This window comes from Rattus norvegicus, chromosome X (genome assembly GCF_021556685.1).
Source record: "Rattus norvegicus strain SHRSP/BbbUtx chromosome X, alternate assembly SHRSP_T2T, whole genome shotgun sequence".
Classification (NCBI taxonomy): Eukaryota; Metazoa; Chordata; class Mammalia; order Rodentia; family Muridae; genus Rattus; species Rattus norvegicus.
The window spans coordinates 78,328,601-78,354,268 of NC_141554.1; the positions used below are offsets into that span (position 1 = coordinate 78,328,601).

General features: G+C 40.8%; 1 protein-coding gene across 5 annotated transcripts in view; it reads left to right on the forward strand.

The window, feature by feature from the left end:
• Pbdc1 (polysaccharide biosynthesis domain containing 1) overlaps positions 1–25,668 on the forward strand; it is a 217,252-nt gene that overhangs the window by 144,268 nt on the left and 47,316 nt on the right. The gene's annotated exons all lie outside the window — the stretch shown is intronic.

Here is a 25,668-nt window from a genome sequence, read left to right on the forward strand (position 1 = left end):
CTCCTGTCAGCAACTACTTCTTGGCATCAGCAATAGTGTCTGAGCTTGGTGGCTGTATATGGGATGGATTCCCAGGTGGGGCAGTCTCTGGATGGCCTTTCCTTCAGTCTCTGCTCCAAACTTTGTCTCCATATTTCCTCCTGTGAATATTTTTGTTCCCCCTTTTAAGAAAGACTGAAGCACCTGCACTTTGGCCTTCCTTTTTCTTGAGCTTCAGTGTGGTCTGTAGGTTGTATCTTGGGTAATCCGAGCTTTTGGGCTAATATCCACTTATTAGTGAGAACATACCATGAGTGTTTTTTTTGTTTTTTGTTTGTTTGTTTGTTTTGTGATTGGCTTACCTCACTTGATGATATTTTCTAGTTCCATTTATTTGCCTAAGAATTTCATGAAGTCATTGTTTTTTATCACAATTTTTAAGAGTTTTCTTTGAAGACTTCCTAGTCTAGATTGTTATTTTGGGGCAGTGGGAAGAGGGGATTGTCACAGAAGCTTTCTATGTCTCTCTCAACTGGGCCACATGGTTTTTAATAAATGCCTTTAGGTAATTTCCTTTGAATTGGATCTGAAATGGCTTGTGACTTAAGTGAGCCAATAGATGATTGTATAGGTGATCATTCCATGCCTTCTAAGACCATACATTTAAAAAGCCAAGTACCTTCCCCTTCTGTGATTTAGGAGGCATGAACTGACAGGTAAGAATTCTGAGCACCCTGATGGGGAGACCAAGTAGATAAACTATATGGAGAGGAAAGTCCCTCCCAGTCCCTCTTCTAGATAACCAGCTACTAAATAACTATAATAGAGTGGAATACTTGAACTGAGACCAGCAGAGGAACTCATCAGCAGAGCCCAGCAAATCTTCAAAACAATGAAAAAGAGATTTGTTTTCTGTAGACAATTACTTTTAGAGTAACTTCTTGTGCAGTTATAGATAATCAAAATGATAAAACAAGAAAGTGAAAATATTAACAGTAATAATCCAAACTACGAGAAAGGTGTATGGGATCTCCTTGATTATTCTTGCAACTTTCCTGTCTGCTTGAAATTATACAAAGGTATAGTAAATTAACAACTATATGATACTGAATTTAGAAAATTAATTACAAATATTTACCTAAAACTGACCTTCATAATAATGTATAAAAATTAAACAAATCCAAAAACCAAAAAAGATTAAAACCTTTCCACAATTGTTCAGAAGAATTTCATTATTCACAAAATACTAAATTTTTTATAAATAATTATTTTACATATAACATTAATTCAGAAGTTACCAGCACAGTAAGTTGGTTTCAAAATTCTTTCAATGTCAGGTCCATACACTGGATCAAATGCGAACACTGTCCGAATCTGCACTGAATTTCAGCTGAATGAGTAGCAAGGGTGCAGCAGCCTCCTTCAGATCTGAAACCCTGTAAGCACGGTGTTTTTCATCTGTTTTCTCATCAGCATTTTTGCCTTTCTGACATCCCACCAGAATGGCCTCCTAAGTTCTGTCTCCAGCGTTGTATGCCTTCCCTAGTTCACGCCTCTAAACTTTTTCAAATCCCTTACAAAAGGCTTCTGCATTAAATATTCAGGTGGTTACAGAAACAACCCCACAGGTGCTACCTTTTACCTGCATTTCCAGCCTTCTCTTTGCTGTGACAAAATGTCTGACCAGAACTTAAAGGAGGTGGAGTTATATAGGGTCAGGGATTCAGTCTATGCTTAGGAAGGGCATGGCAGAGCAGAGCAGCTCAGATTTCAGTAACCAGGAAGAAGAGATGATGTTAGTGCTAAGCGGCTTTCTACTTTTACTTCATATGGGCCTTTGGCTTGCAGACAGTGCCACCCAAACTCAAGGCAAGTGTGACCTCCTTTAGTTTAACCTTTCTGAAAATTCCTAATCTCTTGGGCAGTTCTCAGTTCAGTCTAGTTGATATTCAAGATTAAACATTCTTTTCTTGCTCTTCTCTCTCTCTCTCTCTCTCTCTCTCTCTCTCTCTCTCTCTCTCTCTCTCTCCCTCTCTCCCTCTCTCCCTCTCTCCCTCTCTCCCTCTCTCCCCCTCTCCCACTCTCTCTCTCTCTCTCTCTCTCTCTCTCTCTCTCTCTCTCTCTCTCTCTCTTTCTTCCTTTCTTCCTGCTTCTGCTTTTGGACAAGTACAGCTACCAGATGGACATGTGGTTCCATGAAATATTTTTGTAGAGGCTGAGGTGTTAATTGTTTAATATGCGTAAAGTGGAACCATCATGTAAACCACATTCTACAATTTGAAGGGCTCCATAGGAAGCCAATGGAACTGATGGCAGTGGCCAAAGCATTCTCCACTCTTACTTTTCATCTTTATTCCAGACAAGAGAAAAGTCCCACTCCGCAGTGATTCTGAGAAAGAAAGGGTCAGTGATGGAGCAGCTTTTACTTAAATATGCAGATTGTCAGGCTTCCTAAAGCCAAGAAAGGACAGTACAAAATCCAAGCGTAGCTGTGTTATCTACTTTTCTTTCTGTTACTGTGATAAAATACCATGACCATGGCAACTTCAAGAAAGAAGGGTGTGTTTGGGCTTATGGTTTCAGATAATTAAGTGTCCATCACTGTCACAGTGGGGAAGCATGGTGGCAGACAGCCAGAATGACAGCCAGATCAGCAAGCTAAGGGCTCAGGCACAAAGCAGAGAAGGCAAATTGGAAATTGCTTGAGTCTTTAAACACTCAAAGCTCACATTCAGTGACACTTCCTCCAATACGACCGTACTTCTAAAACTTCCCACACATTAGTGACCAAGTGCTCAAATACGAGAGACTCTAGGGAATATTCTCATTCAAACCACCAGTCCACTAGCTGGTTCAAACAAATTTCATAAGGTAATCCCCATTAAGTAACCAGTCAAAAACTGAAGGCATTTAGTTCGAGTTGAAAAGAGTTAAATTACAGAATAGTTGAGAGTAAGGCTTGAACTAGTGATTTGTAAGTAAGGGAAGCTGTATGTCTCAAATAGTTAAAAGTACAAGCAGAAATAGACTCAGTGCCATCCCTCCCTTATGTCTCCATTCCCTAGTTTAGATGGTAGATATTTCTAGTTGGCTACTGATTCACCAGACAACAAATAATAAGACCAAACTTAACATTATATTGACACTATAAGGTAGATCAAGAATTAGTCATTTGTTGAACAAATATTTCTTTATTTTATAAACATTTGTTTTATTATGTGTAGGAATGTTTTTATGTCTCTGTGTATGTACATGATCCACTCTTTTGCCCGGTGGCCATGGAATTTACAAGAAGTATTGGATCAACTAGAAGAACTAGAGATACGGGTGGTTGTGAGCCACCACTACAGAGCTAGGAACTGAACTTGGTTCTTTACAAGCGTACCAAGAGCTCTTAGCCACTGAGCCATCTCTCCACAGAAATTTTTGAGTTCTTTCCACAGGCAATGTTCTAGACACTGGAGAGTCCATTTTTCTTCTAATAATTAATATCTGAAGCCAGGCAACTTTATAAAGGTTTATTTAGCCCTCAGTCCTGGAGGTTTGAGGGTATATAGAACTGGCATTAGCTCAGTTCTGTTGACAGCCAGGTTGGAGAAAGTGCATTCAGGAGCAAGGAAATAATCACATACCAGACAGAAAGCCAAAGCATGGTTTAAAGGTTAAGTAACTCCCTGTCACTCTAGGAGACCAGCATTTTCTTTGGAAGGTGACACTCCCAATGATCTAAGAACTTCCCACTTGACTCAACTGCCTGAGGTTTCCATAATCGCCCATATCCCCACACTGTGGACCATGAAACAAGCACATAAACCCTTATAGGAGAACAAAATTGAAACCATAACAGGTAGTAAAGCTGGAAAGAATGGTTGGATATGGGAGCAAAGAGAGAAGGCCGAGGGAGAAGGCAAAGGGAGAATGGTTCAGACTACAACTTCCCAGATTCTAAATGCAATCTGTGCTTCTGAACTCTGACCACAGATTCTCAAAGTAGCTTAGAGCCCCTGCAGTTTTTGTGCTGCTCTCCAAAGCCTGCACTGTCGCATTTGTTCCTGCACCTTTACATGATGCATTTATCTCTGAAGTGCCTTCTGCTTGTTTTGTTCAATCTGTTCAAAGCCATTTTGTCATTAGGACAAATCTCAAATCTCTCCTCTTTTGGGAAGCTTTTCCTGAGAACTGTATTTCTAGATAGAGAATGATTTAAGAGTCAAAACATGTGCTTTACATTAAACAGATATTTGTCTGAATCTCTGCTCCACCATTTATTAGCTGTGTAATGTCTTCTGAGACTTTGCTCACATTTAAGAAGATAATATCTCCCTTGTAGAATTTTTATAATGATTGAAATATGGTACCAGTTTGAGTTTCAGTTTTCCCATTTATAAGGTGAGAAAAGATGTTAGGAATGTTCTAGGTCTAATTTTTGATGTATCTAGTTTTCTTTTTTTCTCCATTTCAGATTCCCAGGGCCCTCACACTCTCTTTTGTTACATGTTCTAACCAGAGAAAGCCTCACTTCTAGGGATTTGCCCATCTGTGTTAGTGAAGCAAGCCCTGAGCTGTACATGCTGGGATACACTCTCCTTGGAATTGCAAAGGGAACAACACTAGGGAAAGACTATTCAGGACTTAGTCAACTTGGGGGCTACAGTGAGGATACATTACTGATTGTTCCTTAAAACATACTAGTTGGTAGGCCATGAAAATTATGTGCTTGTAAATGTTATCTTAAAGGCTGGAAGAGAAAGATCATAGGCTCTCAAAGGCAGTCTAAGGACAAAGACTGTGGCCAGAAATTGCATGTTATCAAAATGAATTGAGTTCATTTTCCTAACTCTCCTGTTATCTCAGAGAAACTCATAATCCAGGCAGTCAATAAAGATCCTTCTCATCTTCTTCAATGTGCCGACTCCCACCTACAATTAGGTGGAGAGGCAACAGATAACAAATGTCTAATGATTCCCATCTGGAGGAGGAACTCCTGGAAACAGGGTCACAAAGTGGTGAAAACCCCTCCCTGCAGGTGTAAATCAAAGCAACTAAGATTAAAAGGGTCTGGCTGGTTAGAGATGTGGTCGAGGGAGCGTGAAGGAAGGGGCTGATACTTGTCTCCTACTGAGATCTTAACAATTACCCAAGTAGTATACCCAGTGGCAATGACAGAGGAGAGACACTAGTGTGATATGCCAGTGGATGACACGTAGGAATCAATGATCCAGAGGTCAACATCTTGACGCATCTTATAACAGAAGTTAGGACAGGGAGGAGCCCACAATGGAGCCAAGATCTGGTAGTAGTCATGCAGGATGGAGATCAGACTGAAAAAAAAGCTGAGAAATCTGGACTAGTGTGGTGGAAAAACAGACTGAAAGAAGCCAAAATCCAAAGCCAGGTAATGGTTCACTTCACCAAGCAGGGAAGAGAGGCGTCGATGATTCGGTCTGACCTCAGTTATTTCTGAGACACCTCTGATTGTCAAAGTGACAGCTATCTGAAAACAACCCTGGGAGCAGCCTCAGAAATAGGAAGAAAGAAGAAGCATAACACTACGCCAAATACACTAGTTCTATGAGAACAGAGAAGAGAAGGGTGGCCAATAGTGGACTAGAAAACTACACACACTCCTAGCAACAGTAAAGAGGAAACTTAAAAGCTAACAATTAGATATCAGGCTCCATAATAACAGGCATACTATTCCGTGCCATACACATGGCCCTTAAAGTCCTGTAGAAATAAAATTAAAAAGAAATAAGAGCTGAAGATGCAGTTCAATCATATAGAGCTTGGCTAGCATTCTTGGGGCTTTGGGTTTGGTCCTTGGCACTGAAAGAAACATGAAGAGAAACAGACAGTGGCAAATGGCAGCATTCTTTTTCCTATCTCATTAGGGACTTCCCAAAATGCAAAGGTTAAAACCCAACTGGCAGAGAAGGCTGCCTGTCCAACCTTCTCTTATTCATACCCACTTTTAAAATCCTGAGGTGAGGTTTGGGAGTACAGGGAACAACTGTATACTCTTGAAAGCATCTAGAGTAGTGTGGACACTCACCGTTGTTAGGTAAGTGAGGGTGAGGTAAGCATGGAGCTTGGCAATGCTATGCTAACTATGTGTATTTTCTTAAGTGCAGCATGCGTTTTTAACCTTTCCATACATTTGCATATTATGCCAGCACCAGCAACTTTACTTGTTGTTGTAACAAAATATATGACAACCTGAGAAGGAAAGGCCTTATTTGGATTACAGGCCCAGTGAATATAAGCTATTTCAGTAGAGATGATCGACAGCAGGAGCAGAGGGTAAGCAGTCTCATTGTCTACACAGGAAGCAGAGAGGTAAATGCTCAGCTCAATTTCTCCTTTTTATTTAGTCTTGGATCCTGGCCCATGACAGGATATCAATCACATTTAGGGAAGATCTTCACATAGCAGCTAATCTAACCTAGTAATCCCTTATAGACACGACTGGAGACTTGTTTACATAGTGATTTTAAATCCCATAAAGCTAATGATCAACATTTATTATAAGCATTATATATTGAATTCTCTTTCCTACTGCTTGACTGAAGGGACCAAATATTACCTCTTTGAATTGTTCCTTTCATCTGTGATCTATTCTTACTCAGCAAACTCTTAAGGCTTATATTGAGTAATTTGTTTACTTATGTAGTCTTTCCCATCCTTGTCAACAAGTTATAAATCCATTTAGAGAATCAAAGAGAAAGTTGTAATTTTAATGCCCTAAATTTCATATAGTCACATACTTTTTGTGAAAAAATTTCACATAGTCAATTTCTTTAGCTCTCTGTACTCTTTCCCATGAATACCATCTATTAGTTCTCAATGAGAATCCATTTTACACTGTGGGCCCCACAAATATGGTAGCCATGTCTTTATCACCTTTTCATTCCTACTGTATAGCATAGAGCCTGAAAAAAATAAGTGAAAAAAATATTGCATGTTAGTGTGAGACAACACAAGAGAAGTGTAAATTGTGGTTGTTCGTATCAAGAGGCTTCTAGTTTGAATGACCTCTATCATATTTCCTCCCTCTATCATATTTCAACTAACAGTAAACTACCACATTTAATGAGGTGACTCAAATACATGATTGGTACTCATATTTTCTTGGCACTTGTCTATTTTCCCAGCCCTCAATATGTCCTGAATTCAAGAGTTCGTCCAGGGTAGTTGTAGTATGTTCACTGCTCATTTCTTTCATCATCATAGTCCTGGAGTCCAACTTAGATTTGAACCTGAAATGGTTTTTGTAAATTTTCTCACACCTCCTTTTTAAATATTCTACTTGAACATATTCTTGTAGAATGGGTTGTATTGTGTTAGACATGCGTTTGTGGTTTTTCCACCCTGAAGGAGGTTACTAATTTTCCAAGGCTTCAATTGTCAAAATGAAAAGTAGTAGGGACTCCTTGAGAATGTCAGGGGCATCCAATGAAATAATGTGAGTAAAGATTTAAACAGCAGCATGTCATTGGCACTTTAAGAAAAAAATACAAACTCAGTAACACTGGGATGATGAAAAATTTATAATTTTCACAGTTATGACTATCTTATATGTCATATGCTATCTTAGACTATATAATCACTTGACAGAAATTTTGAGGAAGTCCTTGTTACATCTTCAAAGGTTTTGTGTAGCAAGAAGGATTTGAGAAGTGTTGCTGGTAAGAATGAATATTCTGGATGGGTAGCAAAAGGTTTCCAGTCAAATAGGAAGAGGGAACTTTCTCAAGTTCTGCTGTTGTGTTCTGTGTTGTTTTGGTTTGGTTTGTTTTTTGCTGGCTTGGCTTGTTTTGAGATAGTGTCTTTCTATATGACCCAGTCTGGTCTCAATCTTAGGGTCCTTAGCCTCCTAAATCCTAGGATTTCAGTTATTCACTGTCATGTTCATCTGGAAGGATTCTTAATGCACAGATTCCATAGCCTCAATTCCAGGGATTTTGATACCTTAAATATATGAATTTCTAACAAGTACCCATTCATCTTAGGACTAGACTTTGGAAACTATTGGTACAGGCTTACATATTATGTGCTAGCAGATCTGGTATGGGAATTGATATGCTGTAGTCCTATGGAGCTCCCAAATGATGTTAAGGCTCTGATGCAGAGGCCACACTTTTAATATTTAGAAACTAGATTCCCAGATGGCTAAGATACATATTATAGTGTGAGAAGAAACACTGGCCCATGGAACTTCAAGTCTTCCTGCTTGGAGACTACAGGTTCATTCAAAGTTAGAGTAAAACATCATGTCATTTTCACACATATATTTTGCCAGAATATTTTCAACTTCTGTCATTTTCTACAGAAATATTTGATTACTTATATATAAAAGTCATCTAGTAAACTTTTTATAGATGACAGACAATACCTTAAAGAGCCTAGTATATATGGGAGTATGTAGGCAAGAAAGAAAGACTGGGAATTAATCAGTTGTACCCATACTGAGGCTAATTGTCCTAGGTGAACTTATTAAAACATTGTTAGAGCAGAAAAAAATAAATGAAAAGCAGCTGAGACTCATTAATTTTTAAATGTCATATTTACTTATTTGCATGTAGACATGCATGTGCCACCATGCTCATACAGAGATCGGATGAAATCTATGGCAGTTGATGCTTTCTGCCACATGTGTTCTGAGACTCGGAACTCAGGCCATCAGATTTGGCAAGAAATGCATTTCCCCACTGAGCAATCTCACTGGCCTATTCCTAGACTCTTAATTGTGGAATTCAAAAGAGAAAATTTTAAGGTCTCATCAATGCGAATTGGTGATCCTAGTCTCCAAATTCTTAGTGTGTCTCTCCTCAGCATATGAACCAAGACTTGAGTGTTATAGAGTCACAGGAGCACGGGAACAATGATTTCTGACTCAGATTGGGTCAGGATGTGAAGCCATAAATTGGACTTTTTCACAAATAGTTTAAATTATCCGGTGTTGATCAAAATACAAAGAGGATCATGTACATAGTCAGAATCTCTTAGGACAAAGTCTTTTTTTTCTCTGCTGAAGCAAACCTTTCTGGAAATGGCTCTAATTAGTTTTAATCTTTTAAAAGTTGTGAGTGGGTGGGGGAGGGCCCAGGAGCGGCAGGACTTCTGCGCCTGAGACACCGCCGGAACCTGAAAGAAACAGACCGGATAAACAGTTCTCTGCACCCAAATCCCGTGGGAGGGAGAGCTAAACCTTCAGAGAGGCAGACAAGCCTGGGAAACCAAAAGAGACTGCTCCCTGCACACACATCTCGGACGCCAGAGGAAAAAGCCAAAGACCATCTGGAACCCTGGTGCACTGAAGCTCCCGGAAGGGGCGGCACAGGTCTCCCTGGTTGCTGCCGCTGCAGAGAGCCCCTGGGCAGCACCCCACGAGCGAACCTGAGCCTCGGGACCACAGGTAAGACCAAATTTTCTGCTGCAAGAAAGCTGCCTGGTGAGCTTGGGACACGGAAGCAGAATTTCTCTAGGAGGCACGGTCTGTGTTTACCGGAAGTCCCACACCCGCGGATCCCGGCCCGCAGCAGCTCTCTGCTCCCAGACCCGGTGAGAGAGAGACCCAACCGCCTGGTCAGGTGGGCACTCCTGAGGCTGCAGAGCGGAAGAGACCACCAACCCTGCTCACCCCTGCCCACATCCCTGGCCCAAGAGGAAACTGTATAAGGCCTCTGGGCTCCCGTGGGGGAGGGCCCAGGAGCGGCAGGACTTCTGCGCCTGAGACACCGCCGGAACCTGAAAGAAACAGACCGGATAAACAGTTCTCTGCACCCAAATCCCGTGGGAGGGAGAGCTAAACCTTCAGAGAGGCAGACAAGCCTGGGAAACCAGAAGAGACTGCTCCCTGCACACACATCTCGGACGCCAGAGGAAAAAGCCAAAGACCATCTGGAACCCTGGTGCACTGAAGCTCCCGGAAGGGGCGGCACAGGTCTTCCTGGTTGCTGCCGCTGCAGAGAGCCCCTGGGCAGCACCCCACGAGCGAACCTGAGCCTCGGGACCACAGGTAAGACCAAATTTTCTGCTGCAAGAAAGCTGCCTGGTGAACTCAAGACACAGGCCCACAGGAACAGCTGAAGACCTGTAGAGAGGAAAAACTACACGCCGGAAAGCAGAACACACTGTCCCCATAACTGACTGAAAGAGAGGAAAACAGGTCTACAGCACTCCTGACACACAGGCTTATAGGTCAGTCTAGCCACTGTCAGAAATAGCAGAACAAAGTAACACTAGAGATAATCTGATGGCGAGAGGCAAGCGCAGGAACCCAAGCAACAGAAACCAAGACTGCATGCCATCATCGGAGCCCAATTCTCCCGCCAAAACAAACATGGAATATCCAAACACACCAGAAAAGCAAGATCTAGTTTCAAAATCATATTTGATCATGATGCTGGAGGACTTCAAGAAAGACATGAACACACTTAGGGAAACACAGGAAATCATTAATAAACAAGTAGAGGCCTACAGAGAGGAATGGCAAAAATCCCTGAAAGAATTCCAGGAAAACACAATCAAACAGATGAAGGAATTAAAAACGGAAATAGAAGCAATCAAGAAAGAACACATGGAAACAACCCTGGATATAGAAAACCAAAAGAAGAGACAAGGAGCTGTAGATACAAGCTTCACCAACAGAATACAAGAGATGGAAGAGAGAATCTCAGGAGCAGAAGATTCCATAGAAATCATTGACTCAACTGTCAAAGATAATGTAAAGCGGAAAAAGCTACTGGTCCAAAACATACAGGAAATCCAGGACTCAATGAGAAGATCAAACCTAAGGATAATAGGTATAGAAGAGAGTGAAGACTCCCAGCTCAAAGGACCAGTAAATATCTTCAACAAAATCATAGAAGAAAACTTCCCTAACCTAAAAAAAGAGATACCCATAGGCATACAAGAAGCCTACAGAACTCCAAATAGATTGGACCAGAAAAGAAACACCTCCCGTCACATAATTGTCAAAACACCAAACGCACAAAATAAAGAAAGAATATTAAAAGCAGTAAGGGAAAAAGGTCAAGTAACATATAAAGGGAGACCTATCAGAATCACACCAGACTTCTCGCCAGAAACTATGAAGGCCAGAAGATCCTGGACTGATGTCATACAGACCCTAAGAGAACACAAATGCCAGCCCAGGTTACTGTATCCAGCAAAACTCTCAATTAACATTGATGGAGAAACCAAGATATTCCATGACAAAACCAAATTTACACAATATCTTTCTACAAATCCAGCACTACAAAGGATAATAAATGGTAAAGCCCAACATAAGGAGGCAAGCTATACCCTAGAAGAAGCAAGAAACTAATCGTCTTGGCAACAAAACAAAGAGAATGAAAGCACACAAACATAACCTCACATCCAAATATGAATATAAAGGGAAACAATAATCACTATTCCTTAATATCTCTCAATATCAATGGCCTCAACTCCCCAATAAAAAGACATAGATTAACAAACTGGATACGCAACGAGGACCCTGCATTCTGCTGCCTACAGGAAACACACCTCAGAGACAAAGACAGACACTACCTCAGAGTGAAAGGCTGGAAAACAACTTTCCAAGCAAATGGTCAGAAGAAGCAAGCTGGAGTAGCCATTCTAATATCAAATAAAATCAATTTCCAACTAAAAGTCATCAAAAAAGATAAGGAAGGACACTTCATATTCATCAAAGGAAAAATCCACCAAGATGAACTCTCAATCCTAAATATCTATGCCCCAAATACAAGGGCACCTACATACGTAAAAGAAACCTTACTAAAGCTCAAAACACACATTGCACCTCACACAATAATAGTGGGAGATTTCAACACCCCACTCTCATCAATGGACAGATCATGGAAACAGAAATTAAACAGTGATGTCGACAGACTAAGAGAAGTCATGAGCCAAATGGACTTAACGGATATTTATAGAACATTCTATCCTAAAGCAAAAGGATATACCTTCTTCTCAGCTCCTCATGGTACTTTCTCCAAAATTGACCATATAATTGGTCAAAAAACGGGCCTCAACAGGTACAGAAAGATAGAAATAATCCCATGCGTGCTATCGGACCACCACGGCCTAAAACTGGTCTTCAATAACAATAAGGGAAGAATGCCCACATATACGTGGAAATTGAACAATGCTCTACTCAATGATAACCTGGTCAAGGAAGAAATAAAGAAAGAAATTAAAAACTTTTTAGAATTTAATGAAAATGAAGATACAACATACTCAAACTTATGGGACACAATGAAAGCTGTGCTAAGAGGAAAACTCATAGCGCTGAGTGCCTGCAGAAAGAAACAGGAAAGAGCATATGTCAGCAGCTTGACAGCACACCTAAAAGCTCTAGAACAAAAAGAAGCAAATACACCCAGGAGGAGTAGAAGGCAGGAAATAATCAAACTCAGAGCTGAAATCAACCAAGTAGAAACAAAAAGGACCATAGAAAGAATCAACAGGACCAAAAGTTGGTTCTTTGAGAAAATCAACAAGATAGATAAACCCTTAGCCAGACTAACGAGAGGACACAGAGAGTGCGTCCAAATTAACAAAATCAGAAATGAAAAGGGAGACATAACTACAGATTCAGAGGAAATTCAAAAAATCATCAGATCTTACTATAAAAACCTATATTCAACAAAATTTGAAAATCTTCAGGAAATGGACAATTTCCTAGACAGATATCAGGTATCAAAGTTAAATCAGGAACAGATAAACCAGTTAAACAACCCCATAACTCCTAAGGAAATAGAAGCAGTCATTAAAGGTCTCCCAACCAAAAAGAGCCCAGGTCCAGATGGGTTTAGTGCAGAATTCTATCAAACCTTCATAGAAGACCTCATACCAATATTATCCAAACTATTCCACAAAATTGAAACAGATGGAGCCCTACCGAATTCCTTCTACGAATCTACAATTACTCTTATACCTAAACCACACAAAGACACAACAAAGAAAGAGAACTTCAGACCAATTTCCCTTATGAATATCGACGCAAAAATACTCAATAAAATTCTGGCAAACCGAATTCAAGAGCACATCAAAACAATCATCCACCATGATCAAGTAGGCTTCATCCCAGGCATGCAGGGATGGTTTAATATACGGAAAACCATCAACGTGATCCATTATATAAACAAACTGAAAGAACAGAACCACATGATCATTTCATTAGATGCTGAGAAAGCATTTGACAAAATTCAACACCCCTTCATGATAAAAGTCCTGGAAAGAATAGGAATTCAAGGCCCATACCTAAACATAGTAAAAGCCATATACAGCAAACCAGTTGCTAACATTAAACTAAATGGAGAGAAACTTGAAGCAATCCCACTAAAATCAGGGACTAGACAAGGCTGCCCACTCTCTCCCTACTTATTCAATATAGTTCTTGAAGTTCTAGCCAGAGCAATCAGACAACAAAAGGAGATCAAAGGGATACAGATCGGAAAAGAAGAGGTCAAAATATCACTATTTGCAGATGATATGATAGTATATTTAAGTGATCCCAAAAGTTCCACCAGAGAACTACTAAAGCTGATAAACAACTTCAGCAAGGTGGCTGGGTATAAAATTAACTCAAATAAATCAGTTGCCTTCCTCTATACAAAAGAGAAACAAGCCGAGAAAGAAATTAGGGAAACGACACCCTTCATAATAGACCCAAATAATATAAAGTACCTCGGTGTGACTTTAACCAAGCAAGTAAAAGATCTGTACAATAAGAACTTCAAGACACTGAAGAAAGAAATTGAAGAAGACCTCAGAAGATGGAAAGATCTCCCATGCTCATGGATTGGCAGGATTAATATAGTAAAAATGGCCATTTTACCAAAAGCAATCTACAGATTCAATGCAATCCCCATCAAAATACCAATCCAATTCTTCAAAGAGTTAGACAGAACAATTTGCAAATTCATCTGGAATAACAAAAAACCCAGGATAGCTAAAGCTATCCTCAACAATAAAAGGACTTCAGGGGGAATCACTATCCCTGAACTCAAGCAGTATTACAGAGCAATAGTGATAAAAACTGCATGGTATTGGTACAGAGACAGACAGATAGACCAATGGAATAGAATTGAAGACCCAGAAATGAACCCACACACCTATGGTCACTTGATTTTTGACAAAGGAGCCAAAACCATCCAATGGAAAAAAGATAGCATTTTCAGCAAATGGTGCTGGTTCAACTGGAGGGCAACATGTAGAAGAATGCAGATCGATCCATGCTTATCACCCTGTACAAAGCTTAAGTCCAAGTGGATCAAGGACCTCCACATCAAACCAGACACACTCAAACTAATAGAAGAAAAACTAGGGAAGCATCTGGAACACATGGGCACTGGAAAAAATTTCCTGAACAAAACACCAATGGCTTATGCTCTAAGATCAAGAATTGACAAATGGGATCTCATAAAACTGCAAAGCTTCTGTAAGGCAAAGGACACTGTGGTTAGGACAAAACGGCAACCAACAGATTGGGAAAAGATCTTTACCAACCCTACAACAGATAGAGGCCTTATATCCAAAATATACAAAGAACTCAAGAAGTTAGACTGCAGGGAAACAAATAACCCTATTAAAAAATGGGGTTCAGAGCTAAACAAAGAATTCACAGCTGAGGAATGCCGAATGGCTGAGAAACACCTAAAGAAATGTTCAACATCTTTAGTCATAAGGGAAATGCAAATCAAAACAACCCTGAGATTTCACCTCACACCAGTGCGATTGGCTAAGATCAAAAACTCAGGTGACAGCAGATGCTGGCGAGGTTGTGGAGAAAGAGGAACACTCCTCCATTGTTGGTGGGATTGCAGACTGGTAAAACCATTCTGGAAATCAGTCTGGAGGTTCCTCAGAAAATTGGACATTGAACTGCCTGAGGATCCAGCTATACCTCTCTTGGGCATATACCCAAAAGATGCCTCAACATATAAAAGAGACACGTGCTCCACTATGTTCATCGCAGCCTTATTTATAATAGCCAGAAAATGGAAAGAACCCAGATGCCCTTCAACAGATGAATGGATACAGAAAATGTGGTACATCTACACAATGGAATACTACTCAGCTATCAAAAACAACGAGTTTATGAAATTCGTAGGCAAATGGTTGGAACTGGAAAATATCATCCTGAGTGAACTAACCCAATCACAGAAAGACATACATGGTATGCACTCATTGATAAGTGGCTATTAGCCCAAATGCTTGAATTACCCTAGATCCCTAGAACAAACGAAACTCAAGACGGATGATCAAAATGTGAATGCTTCACTCCTTCTTTAAATGAGGAAAAAGAATACCCTTGGCAGGGAAGGGAGAGGCAAAGATTAAAACAGAGACTGAAGGAACACCCATTCAGAGCCTGTCCCACATTTGGCCCATACATATACAGCCACCCAATTAGACAAGATGGATGAAGCAAAGAAGTGCAGACCGACAGGAGCCGGATGTAGATCGCTCCTGAGAGACACAGCCAGAATACAGCAAATACAGAGGCGAATGCCAGCAGCAAACCACTGAACTGAGAATAGGTCCCCTATTGAAGGAATCAGAGAAAGAACTGGAAGAGCTTGAAGGGGCTCGAGACCCCAAAAGTACAACAATGCCAAGCAACCAGAGCTTCCAGGGACTAAGCCACTACCTAAAGACTATACATGGACTGACCCTGGACTCTGACCCCATAGGTAGCAATGAATATCCTAGTAAGAGCACCAGTGGAAGGGGAAGCCCTGGGTCCTGCTAAGACTGAACCCCCAGTGAACTAGACTGTGGGGGGGAGGGCGGCAATGGGGGGAGGGTTGGGAGGGGAACACCCATAAGGAAGGGGAGGGGGGAGGGGGATGTTTGCCCGGAAACCGGGAAAGGGAATAACACTCGAAATGTATATAAGAAATACTCAAGTTAATAAAAAAAAAAAAAAAAGTTGTGAGTGACAACTGTGATCAGAAGATTAAAAAATCACCGAAGTGTTAGCAGCAGACAAGAAGCCTAAGAGAATTCCTGGCTTCTTATATATCAAGAACTGTGGTAGCATTTTGCAATATTCATACAAGAGAATGAGCTGGAATAGGCAACTGTTCCAGGAATTCTAGCCTTTAAAATTTATGGCCTTTAAGATTGATTGAGCTTAACACCTGGAGTTGTGCTCCAAAGCAAACAGCGGCTGCTTCAGACTTTACCGAGAACAGGAGTCATAGGCTTGGAACAGCTTTATTCTCAAGGGATAAGACAAGAGGAAATGCACCTGGGGCTGGTAAGGGGAACCCCCTGTCTGTAGGGATTCTTTCCTCCCCAGGGCCCTTTCATCTGTATCTCTATAGTCTACTCTAGCAACACATAAAACACACATTCTCTTACGTGTGGAATTTTTTACTGACTACGTGATTTAGGCTCTAGACATTTTGCAATTTAATAATCTTATTTTTAAAAAAACACCAGCTCTAAGCTGAGTGTGGTACCTCAGACTTACCATGATTCAAACAGTATAGAAGGATCAGAGGTTCACGGACATCCTTGGCTACATAACAAGTTTGAGCACAAACTGGGCTACAAGAGATCCTGAGTCCAAAAACTAAAATCCAAAAAACACTGCCTGCACCAAAATAGCCCTTCAGCTCCAGGACTGCAGAGACATATAACCTTAACTTGTGCTGGGGGAGTAACAACGCAATGGTCACCAAGCTGAGATTCAGTAGGTATAGGTCTTGGCCAGGCACTTTTACTCGGGAGCTCCATGAACTTAAGCATCTTCAGATACTCATTTCCATCATTTATCAAATGTTGAATAAGTTGGTTCAAAGAGTCTAGTATGATGCTCTAGTTCAGTATCTTCCTATCAAGAGTCAAGAGGTATAATACCTTACAGCATAGACCTTGGTGTCATGATGCTTTGGTTCAAACCAAAGCCCTACTACTTACTTGACTCTGGGCTGTTAAAACTCACTAAACATCTGTTTGTCATATTACGTTGGTTTGAATGAAAAATTTCCCCCACAGTCCTAGGCATTCGAACACTTGGTGCCCAGTACTTGGCACTGTTGGGGAGGCTTAGGAGGTATGGAATTACTGGAATAAATATCTCATTGGAGGTGGGCTTTCAGAGTTTAGACTCATTCCATTTCTAGTTTTCTCTGTCTCTCTGTCTCTGTCTCTGTCTCTGTCTCTCTCTCTCTCTCTCTCTGTCTCTCTCTTCTCTCTCTCTCTCTCTCTCTCTCTCTCACACACACACACACACACACATATACATCTGTCTCTCTTCTGTCTGTCTGTCTCTCCTTCCTTCCCTCCCTCCCACCTTTGCTTTATTCCTCCCTCACTTCCTTCCTCCCAACTCTCTTTGTGCTTGTGATTTTACATATGAATTCTCAGCTTCCTGTTCCTGCCACTATGCCTGCTGCCTGGTGTCATGTCTCTGCTCTACTAACATGGACTCTTACCTCTCTGGAGCAGTTAATTCCAAAATAAACTCCAATTCTTCTGGAAGATGCCATAGTCACCATGTCTTATCACAGCAACAGAAAAGTAGCTACCACACACATATAAACATGGTTAAAAGTAATCATAATTATATACTTACAAAACTTCTAGAAAAAGTTGAGGAGTACAAAAAGCTGTCAACAAGCTAATTAATATTGCTAGTACTCTTCTTATTCCTTTCCTCATTGTTACCTATATGCATAATATGGCTATAGATATGACAGTGCTCAAGAGAGTCTGTAGACAAAACTGCTTTCCCTACTGTCTCAAATTCTACCAATGAAGAGTTATTAGCTGGTCGCAGTAGGACATGCATATAGCTCCAGTTTTGTGAAGACTGATTTTTATGGAGACTAGGATTTTCAGACCAGCCTGGGCAATATAGCAAAAAATCTTATATCAGAGAAAATTATTATAAGTTTTCTTATTCTCTGCTAAAAATAAAACTAGATGTCCATCAACAGATGAATGGATAATGAAAAATTGATTTGTAGGAAAGTTATACAACTTTAAAGAAAAACATAATCACAAAATTTGCAGGAAAATTGATGAATTTAGCATAGAAAATATTAAGCAAGGTCATACAATCTAAGAAAGAAAAAAAATCCAACCCCCTCATTCCCTCATACATGGAATCCTGACAGTGTTTCTGTGCGCATGTGTGTGCACATGTATGCATCTCTCTCTCTCTCTCTCTCTCTCTCTCTCTCTCTCTCTCTCTCTCTCTCTCTCTCTGTATACACAATGCATTCATTGATACAGTATACCATGTAGAAATGAGAACAAGAAAGGCTAAATGTTAGAGGTTGACACTGAATGCAAATATCTTAATTAGTTTTGTATTCCCGTGATAAAACACTATGACAAAAAGCCACTCAGAGGGAAAAAGCTAGCTTAGCTTACAGTTAACTATGAAGGAAATTCAGGACATGAACTTACGAGAGGGGTGGGGGTGGGGAGAAACTGGAGCAGTGACCATGGAGGAAGCTGCCTACTGGTGCACTATCTATGGTTTCTTCAGCATGCTTTTAAAACTATAAACACACACACACACACACACACACACACACACACACACACACACACTCACACGGGGGGGTGATAAAGGAGTGGGAAAGAGAAAGAGAAATAATATAATTACACCCTTCTCCTTCCCTATTTATCCTCCAAATCATGCCATGTACCCCACTGCTCTCTGTCATTTCATGAACAACCCAGCCTGACCACCTGCCCAACAGTGTCACAACCCAGAGTGGGCTGGGCTCTCCCATATTAATCATTAATCAAGACAATACCCCAACAGAATTGCCTATAGGCCAATCTTACGGAGGCATTTTCTCAAATAGGGACCTTAGATGAAATGCCCAACAGTGGGGAGAAGGAATTCGTAGAGCCCACCTCCAGTAAAAAGACAGGGCATAAAGGAGGGATGGGGTTGACATCCCACAGTCAAAAACTCTGACCCAGAATTGTTCCTGTCTAAAAGAACTGCATGGACAAAAATAGAGAAGAGACTGCAAGAAAGGAGGTCCACCGACAGGCCCAAATTGGGATCTAGCTCAAGGGAAGGCTCCAAGGCCTGACGCTATATACTATAGTGTGCTTACAGACAGGAGCCTAGCATCCTGCCCTCCGAGAAGCCCAACAGGCAGCTGACAGATGCAGATACTTATACCAGATGAATGGACAGAAGTAGGGCCTCCTGTGCTTGAATTAGAAAAAAAGTTGGAAGTAGCTAAGAGGAGGGCAACCCCATAGGAAGACCAGCACTCTCAAATAACATGAACCCCTGATATCTCTCAGACATTGAGCCACCACCAGCAGCACACACCAGCTGATAGAAGGCCCCCACACATATACTGACTGGTTTGTCCTCAGTGAGAAAGAAGCACTAACCCTTGAGAGACTTGAGGCCTGAGGGAGTGGGGAGGCCCCAGGGAGTGGGGAGGCCCCAGGTAGTAGGGTGGGTGTGGGGACATCTTCTTGTAGATGGGGGAGGAGGACTGGGATGAGTAACTGTGAGGGGGCAGACTGGAAGGGAGATAACAAATGGACTGTGAAAAAAAAGATTAAAGATAATTTTTTAAAAAAGATTTCTTCTGCCCAAATATATCAAAATTATGTCAAGTTGACAAAATCAACCAACACAGCAGGCGATAGACAGGAAGAGGATATAAAGGTAATTGTTTTTGCTAGTACTGGATTTTCATAGATTGGAATTGGGACATGGATAAATGAATAAAAATATATTCGATAGCAAAAGTGTAAAATCCAGTGTAAAGCTACAGAGCTTCAGAATAGCTCTTAGTATATATGTTTGTTGACATGCATAGACTTTATTTCTGGTTAATTCAGTGTGTGTGTGTGTGTGTGTGTGTGTGTTTCTAAGAATTTTTATACTAACATTTTTAAAAAAACTATTCTTTCTTTTCTTATTGGATATTTCTTTACTTACATTTGGAATGTTATCTCCTTTCCCGATTTCCCCTCTGGAATCCTCCTATCCATTTCCCCCTCCCCCTGCCTCTATGAAAGTGTTCCCCCATCCACCCACTCCCTCTTCTCGCTTGCATGGGAAAGAGCCTCTCCTCTCATTGATGCCCAATAAGGGCATCCTCTGCTACATAAGTGGCTGGAGCCTTCCCTCTACCTCATTACTTTTTTTCCTAATGGGTCCCTGTTTTCTACAAAATATTATAACCCTTTAGATTGGTAAACAAAATTTGCTGGAATAGTACCCAGATCCTGCTTAGAGAAACCGGTTTCCAGGAGTGCTGACACACCTGAGAGCACAGGTAAGACCACCACTTCTGCTCTGAGGGACCCATTTGGAGGCCTCCCAGCACAGGAACTGAGGAGTAGTCTGGGACAGGACCCTTCAAGTTTCTGCCTGTGCCCAGAGCTGACCCTGTGCTACAGCTCTCTGTACCCACATCGCTTGGGAAGAGAGCTGGATTCTCAGAAGTGCAGACAATCCTGAGAGCATAGGGGAGACCACCACTTCTGCTGACATTCCTGGCCCAAGAGGAACCCACCTGGAGCCCTATGATCACAAGAACGTAGGAGCACTCTGGGATAGGATCCTTCCAGTTTCTGCCTGCACCCTAAGCTGAGCCTGTGCAAAGCTCTCTGTACCCAGAGCCGACTGGGAGAAAGCCAGCCTCCAAGACTGCTAATACACAGGCTTAAAGGAGGGTCAAGCCACTGTCAGAGACAGAAAGACCAGCTAATATCAGAGATAAGAAGAAGTGAGAGGCAAGGGCAAGAACCTAAGGAACAGAAACCACGGCCACTTGACATCATCGGAACCCAGTGCTACCACCACAGCAAGTCCTGTATACAGCAACACACCTGAAAAAGCAAGATTCTGATTTAAAATCACATCTCATGAGAATGTTAGAAAATTTTAAGATGGACATAAATAATTCCCTTAAAGAAATACACGTCAGGGCTGGGGATTTAGCTCAGTGGTAGAGCACTTACCTAGGAAGCACAAGGCCCTGGGTTCGGTCCCCAGCTCCGAAAAAAAGAACCAAAAAAAAAAAAAAAAGAAAAAGAAAAAAGAAAAAAAGAAATACAGGACAAGGCAACACAGTTAAACCCTATAAGCCCATAAAGAGGAAACACAAAAATCCCTTAAATAATTACAGGAAAACACAACCAAACAGGTGAAGGAATTGAACAAAACCATCCAGGATATAAAATGGAAATAGAAGAAATAAAGAACCCACAAAGGGAGACAACCCTGAAGATAGAAAAGAGATCAGGGGTCATAGATGCAAGCATCACCAACAGAGTACAAGAGATAGAAGAGAGAATCTCAGGAGTAGAAGATACCATAGAAAAAATTGACACAACAATCAAAGAAAATGCAAAAAGCTCCTAATCCAAAACATACAGGAAATCCAGGACACAATGAGAAGATGAAACCTAAGGATAATAGGTATAGAAGAGAGTGAAGACTCCCAACTTAAAGGGCCAGTAAATATCTTCAACAAAATATAGAAGAAAGTTTCCCTAACCTAAGAGATGCCCATAAAGATACAAGAAGCCTACAGACTTCCAAGTAGATTGGACCAGAAAAGAAATTCCCACCTTAACATAATAGGCAAAACACCAGGTGCAGAAAACAAAGAAAGAATATTAAAAGCAGTAAGAGGAAAAGGCCAAGTAACATCTAAAGGCAGACCTATCAGAATTATACCAGACTTCTCACCAGAGACTATGAAAACTAGAAGATCCTAGGAAGAAGCCATACAGACCCTAAGAGAACATGAATACCAGGCTACTATATCAAGCAAAACTCACAATTAACATAGATGGAGAAACCAAGATATTCCATGACAAAACCAAATTTAGACAATATCTTTCAACAAATCAAGTCTTACAAAGGATAATAGATGGAAAATTCCAACATGAGGTGGGAAACTATACGCTTGAAAATGCAGGAAAGTAATATAATTTCAATTAACCTAAAAGAAGATAGCCAAAAAAAACCCATAATTCCAAATCTAACAAAACTAAAAAGAAACAACAATCATTGGTCCCTAGTATGTCTCGACATCAATGGATTCAATTCCCCCCAAAAAAAAGACACAGACTAACAGACTGGCTATGTAAAGAGGTCCCAACATTTTGCTGCATACAGGAAAAACACCTCAGTGACAAAGACAGATGCTATCTCAGAGTAAAAGGCTGGAAAAAAATTTCCAATCAAATGGTCCCAAGAAACAAGCTGGAGGAGCCATTCTAATATCGAATAAAAATGACTTTCAACCAAAAGTTATCAAAAAAGGTAAGGAAGGACACTTCATTTTCATTAAAGGAAAAATCCACCAAGATAAACTCTCAATCCTGAATATTGCTCCAAATGCAAGGGCACCTACATTCATAAAAGAAACCTTTCTAAAACTCAAAGCACACATTATACCTCACACAATAGTAGTGGAAGACTTCATCACCCCACACTCATCAATAGACAGATCATGGAAAGAAAAATTGAACAGAGACACAGAGAAACAAAGAGAAGTTATGAACCAAATGGATTTAACAGATATCTATAGAGCATTTGATCCAAAACAGAAGAATATACCTTCTTCTCAGCACCTCATGGTACCTTCTCCAAAACTGACCAGATAATCTGTCACAAAACAGACCTCAACAGATACAGGAAGATAGAAATAATCCCATGCATCCTGTCAGATCACCACGGATTAAGGCTGGTCTTCAATAATAACAAAAACCACAGGAAGTTCACATGCATATGGAAGCTGAACAACGCTCTACTCAATGAAAACTTGGTCAAGGAAGAAATGAAGAAAGAAATTAAAGACTTCTTAGAATTTAATGAAAATGAAGGCACAACATACCCAAATTTATGGGACACAATGAAAGTAGGGCTAAGAGGAAAACTCAGAGCTCCGAGCAACTCCAAAAAGAAACTAGATCTCTACCAATCCTACAACTGATAGAGGGCTTATATCCAAAATACACAAAGAACTCAAGAAGTTAGACCGCAGGGAGACAAATAACCCTATTAAAAAATGGGGCTCAGAGCTAAACAAAGAATTCACAGCTGAGGAATGCCGAATGGCTGAGAAGCACCTAAAGAAATGTTCAACATCTTTAGTCATAAGGGAAATGCAAATCAAAACGACCCTGAGATTCCACCTCACACCAGTCAGAATGGCTAAGATCAAAAACTCCGGCAACAGCAGATGCTGGCGAGGATGTGGAGAAAGAGGAACACTCCTCCATTGTTGGTGGGATTGCAGTCTGATACAACCATTCTGGAAATCAGTCTGGAGGTTCCTCAGAAAATTGGACATTGCACTACCTGAGGACCCATCTATACCTCTCTTGGGCATATACCCAAAAGATGCTCCAACATACAGCAAAGACACATGTTCCACTATTTTCATCGCAGCCTTATTTATAATAGCCAGAAGCTGGAAAGAACCCAGATGCCCTTCAACAGAGGAATGGATACCGAAAATGTAGTATAGTTACACAATGGAGTACTACTCAGCTATCAAAAATAATGACTACATGAAATTCATATGCAAATGGATTGAACTAGAAAATATCATCCTTAGTGAGGTAACCCAATCACAGAAAAACACACATGATATGCACTCACTGATAAGTGGATATTAGCCCAAAAGCTCAGATTACCCAAGATACAATCCACAGACCACATGAAACTCAAGAAGGATGACCAAAGAATGGATGCTTCAATTCTGCTTAGAAGGGGAAACAAAAATATTCATAGGAGGAAATATGGAGACAAAATTTGGAGCAGAGACTGAAGGACTGGCCATTCAGAGCCTGCCCAACCTGGGGATCCAGTATATATATATATACTCACCAAACCCAGGCAATATTACTGATGCCAAGAAGTACATGCTGACAGGAGCCTTATATAGCTGTCTCCTGAGAAGTTCTGCCAGAGCATGACAAATACAGAGGCAGATTCTTGCAGCCAACCATTGAACTGAGGGTGTGGTCCCCAATAGAGGAGTTAGAGAAAGAATCGAAGGAGCTTAAGGGTTTGCAACCCCATAAGAACAAAACCAACCAACCAGAGCTCCCAGGGGTTAAACCACCATCCAGAGAGTACACAACGACAGATCCATGGCTCCAGCCTCATATGTAGCAGAGGATGGTCTTGTTGGGCACAAATGTATAGAGAAGCCCTTGGTCCTGTCAAGGCTGGACTCCCCAGTGTCAGGGGGGTGGAGGCAGGAAGGGGTGGGTGGTTGTGTGTGCGAACACTCTCATAGAAGAAGGGGTTCGGGGAGATGGGATAGGGTGTCCACAGATGGGAACCAGGAAAGGGGATAACATTTGAAATGTGAATAAAAAATATCTCGTGAAAAAAGAAAAGGAAAAAAATTCTCCAGAATATCTCTTCCCCCAACCTCCTTTTTAAGACAGCATCCCAGACTGGCTTGAAACTCCTAATCATCCTCTCTTAACTTCCCAAGTGCTGGTAAAACAGCTCTGAGCCCCTGGGCCTGATGTAGGATATAGCCTCTTTGTTCTCTAAATTCACCTTTCAGGACTGAATGTAGAGGACCTCCTATACACAATCCATCTCCTTGCCTCTGTGTCATAGTTCAGCTATTTATTCTATGGAAAAATGGCCTTTTTGGGGATTTCCAACTTTCACAGTTTTGTCCAGGGCCCCCTTTTGAAGTTTGAATATTATGTCCTCCACAAAGTTTTCCCTGTTCCTTAAGCCTGGATTATTTTATCTTCTAGCCAGATTCTCAAATATGTTTTATCTGTTTCCTTCAGTACCAATCAATGAAATGTGATGAAAAACAGGCTACTTAACTTATATTTTGTTTATTGTAGCACCCAAAGTATTCAGATCAAACACAAAGTCCAGAACAATTATGGTGGAGGTAAAGTGTTTATGTTATCTAGTTTATCAAATTTGAAGATTGGAGTGCAAGACAATAATTCAAAGGTTAGTGACCTGAAGGAGGAAATTTTCTAACCTGTGGTTGAGAGAAATGTGGGGATTCAGACTTTTGGCAGTAATAAGTTTATGTAATGAGAAATCGGGCAACACTGTGCTACACTGATGGGAAAAATGGAGTTGGGGTAGGGCTAATTGATCGGATGTGACTCTGCAGGTGAAACCATTTTATGTTAGAGAGCAGAGAACATGAAGACAATCCCACTGTTGCAAAGAGGTGCAATGCTATTTTTGTCCACTTGATTTCATTTAATTTAATTTTATAGCCTTAGTAACAATAGAATTTAGTAGCAGAAGATTTATAGTTATACAACATTCGCAGGACATTATCCACTGAATTAATGTTGGTGTGTGTGTGTGTGTGTGTGTGTGTGTGTGTGTGTGTGTGTGTGTGTGTATTTTTAAAATTTGAGCCTCTCCTATTATAAGTTTTAATTGCTTATTCGTGGGTTAGAGAAATTTTAAATACTTACATGTTATACTAATAAAAAGGGGTGCCTGGCAAAAGATTATAAATTAGTGACAAATCTTTTTTTTTATTAACTTGAGGATTTCTTATTTACATTTCAAATGTTATTCCCTTTCCCGGTTTCCGGGCAAACATCCCCCTAATCCCTCCCCTTCCCCTTCTTTATGGGTGTTCCCCTCCCCATCCTCCCCCCCTTGCCGCCCTCCCCCCAACAATCTAGTTCACTGGGGGTTCAGTC